At 38.6% G+C, this 3,644-nt stretch overlaps 1 non-coding gene across 1 annotated transcript; it reads right to left on the bottom strand.

The window, feature by feature from the left end:
- Positions 1-1,613: 1,613 nt before the first annotated feature.
- Positions 1,614-1,685, bottom strand: trnaq-cug. The gene has a single exon. It is a non-coding gene; the product is annotated as a tRNA-Gln (tRNA).
- Positions 1,686-3,644: the final 1,959 nt, after the last annotated feature.

Below are 3,644 nucleotides of genomic sequence, written 5' to 3'. Positions count from 1 at the left end.
GGTATTGATAATTTGGGAAATGTGATCACCTTTAGTCTGTGCTTTTCAAAGACAGTGGGGCAGGGAACCAGAGGGATATGTAAGGGAGCCTGCTTGTCTCCTTGAATCCACTTGGATCCTGTTGCAGTCTGCTCCTGTAATCAGTGAATCAGCGGCAGTCATCCTGTCTAACTGCAGCCCAGATGACACTTCAATGCCTGGCAATTGGATTTTGGGGCATCTCACTGCTGGAGTCAGGTCGTCTGTGCAGTTTCTTTTGGAATACAGGACACAGCAACATCAACATGAGATGTCTACACGACAAAAACTGATGACAGATCAACTCAACATCTTAAATTCCATTAAACCAGTCATTCAGTTTAAAAAAACTTCTGTTCAATTTGCTTTAATTACTTTTTCAAAACATTTGTGTTAATTTGGCAGTTTTAGGTAAATATAAAACAACTATTTTTAAGATATGCACTCATCATAACTGAAGCTACAATCACACCACTTTCGGCAAAGTGCGTTCAAGTAAGCAGATTCAAGTAAAAGTCTATGTAAACAATGCTAAAAGCGTGTTTTGGACTTCAGCATTCAGAACTTTCTTGCGTTAATGCACAAGTTTCTGTTTTTGGACTCTACGTGTAAAACGCGCATCCACTGAGTTAGAAGTTTCACCAATCAGGAACTCAGATTTAATAGTGATGTATGGATGGTGTCCCCTGCAATTAGTGGAAATGCCAACCGTTTATAAATTGATCATGGTAGAGAAAGTAATAATTCTGTTTTGTAAACTATGTCTTTCATTTATCAGAAAAGAGCTGCGAAAGAAAAACGTCTGGATCAAGATGTGTGAGATTTGAACCGCTTTGACATTTCACACCAAGCCTCTTTCAACTGTGGGCGAAACATGGACTGGTAAACAGCAGAATATGAAAACAAGAAGTAGCCCCTCCCTGCTAGTCCAGTGTGAACACCATGGGCTAAAGGCATTCAAGAATGTGCTCATCACACACTCTGGAACGCTTGTCAATGTGAATATCGCTTCATTGTTCATATTTTATGTCAATCTTTCCCGTGCCCGTTTTTGAAATGATTGGTAAAACTGAATGTACGGTGGCCCAGAAGTGCAAATCACATCAACAAACCAATAAATGAAAGAATACATTAAAGACTGCAACCACAGTTAAAGCCGCGAGTGGCGCTGGTGGGCCGCAGGTGCTACCTGCCCCCGGCCTTGTCCCCCCACGCTCTCACCCTCGCTGCCCACCTCTGCACACCATCCACCCTTGCTGCCCACCTCTACGTGCCACCGCCGCTCACAGCAGCCACCTTTGACCCGACCCCACTTTCTGAGCAGCCACTAAAAGCATCTAACTCCCTCTTCTCTTTCTTCAAGGCTAACCGAGCTGCATGTGGCTAGAAGCGCTAGCATTGGGATTGGTATCGTGGGATTTTTCTACACTAATATTGAAGTGAACAGAATTTTTTCGAAAACAAACAAAAATAAGAATTTGGTTGCTAGAGGCCAGAAAACTAAAGTTATGTATGAAGATGTCTGTTAATTAAAATTCCTTATTATGAGCTGCTGTATTGTTTAGATCTATGTAATAATGATGATTAAGGTTTCAAGGTTCTACTGAGATTTGAACTCAGACTTCTGGATTCAGAGTCCAGAGTGCTAACCATTACACCATAGAACCATGCCAGCAACCAAAATAAAGATTTATTATTAAAATAAATATTATATATAAAAAATAATATGGCATATTTTGCACACTAACAGTGAAGATCATAGAACTAAAACTAAAGGCATGGTTGAGGATGTTTGAATTTTTTTAAATCCTTACATTGAAGCACTAATGAGAGTTAGTTGGGTTTTTAAGGTTCTACTGAAAGTAGAACTCAGACTACTGGATTCAGAGTCCAGAGTGCTAACCATTACACCATAGAACCCTTTGTGCACTTCCATTCTTAAAGGCTTCAATAAAATAAATTCTAATGTAAGTGTTCCTAGCATTCTATAGGGTAGTGATAACACTTTATAACACTATGAACACTTACATTTTACAGGTTAAAAATCCCAACGACTAGTTGAAATTTGTATCTGGTGCTAAAGGTGCTTTCTAAAAAAATAAAAAATAAAAACGGGGGCCTCTTCTCGAGGTCAAAAGTCGACGAAACTCCAGAGTTGGTTGTAAAGTTAAGCTAGCAGCATGTGCATGAAATTTTGGGAAAATCGCTGATTAAAAAATGCGCAAGCTAGCTAAGATCGCAACAGTTGCAAATTCGCTACGCGCACGCCGTTAAAAGTCTACAACTTTCAATTCCAACATTTTTTCTACAGTATCTTGCCATTTCTGGAGGTTCTGGCTCATAGAAGTCATGCATGATACCACCAACGGGGACACAGTTGAATGGCTGCTCCAAATCCTCAAAGAACAACTCCTACAAACCCTCCAGGACTATACAGAAGATATTGAGCTGGTCAAATGTTCCACAACCTGTCAGGATCAGTTTGGACATAATATGCAGGACGCAGAAAGAATCAAAAGTTCCTTTTATTAGGAAGCATAGTGGAAATGAAGGTAAGATGCTCGTAGCGCTCATACAAACACACAAAACAATCCAGCAAAGAATGCAAAAGAGACACAGACTATAAAACAGGAGGAGTGATTAAACAATTACAAACAGGTGCACACAACAGGGAGGAAAGAGAGAGAGACATTTATTTCGGTTATGTTAAACACACAAACTTTAACATAAAAACTGACACTAAGCATTGTCAACGTAAACATTGAACACAATTTAACCGAAAAAGGCTTATTTCCCCGACCCAAACTTACAAACATCACATCTACCTACAAATTGATAGAACCTTAAAAAAAAAAACAAAAAAAAAGAAGAGGAAAAAAACAAACAAAAACACTTCTCAAAACTGCCTCACAACCACAAGAGTCTCTCAGTCCAGAAGGTATTTTTGATATATTTTAATTTTATACATTTTCTTAAACTGATATATGGAGTTTGCATTCTTAAGATGGTCGGACAATAAATTCCACATGTTGACCCCCTGAACAAACATAATATTCCTTAGTGCATTAGTTTTGACCACTGTGTTTTTAAACATACCTTTACCACAAAATCATAATTATTAACTTTTATTTCAAACAAACTCAGTATTTTGGCAGGTACACATTGTTTTTTAACTTTGAACATAAATATTCCAGTACTGAGATCAACTAAATCACCAAATTTAAGTGCCTTTCATTTTGGAAATATTTGTTTTGTGGATTGATTGTATGAAGAGCGATTTACAATTCTAATTGCTTTTTTTTTGCAGAATAAATGTGGTGACAGGTGATTACACTGCGAAGGAGAAGACATCTAAAACGAGGGGACAACAGGAAGTAACACAATATACCAAAATAAAAGCAGAAAAACCGCCCTTTCCCCAATACCTCACACAACCAGGAAGGAAACCACACTAGCCGCGGTTACATGCCCAAAATATCTTGATCGGATCAATGGTCGGATTAAAATTCAACCCTGTACATGGGATCAGAAAAACTTTTTCCAATTTGAACGAACGTTCACATGGTCACACTTTCGGTGCCTTAAATCATTTGGGCATGCGCAGAAGGGTTGAAAATACCGGAAGA

This window comes from Oryzias latipes, chromosome 23 (genome assembly GCF_002234675.1).
Source record: "Oryzias latipes chromosome 23, ASM223467v1".
Taxonomy (NCBI): Eukaryota; Metazoa; Chordata; class Actinopteri; order Beloniformes; family Adrianichthyidae; genus Oryzias; species Oryzias latipes.
This window is presented reverse-complemented; position numbering and strand designations above follow the sequence as displayed.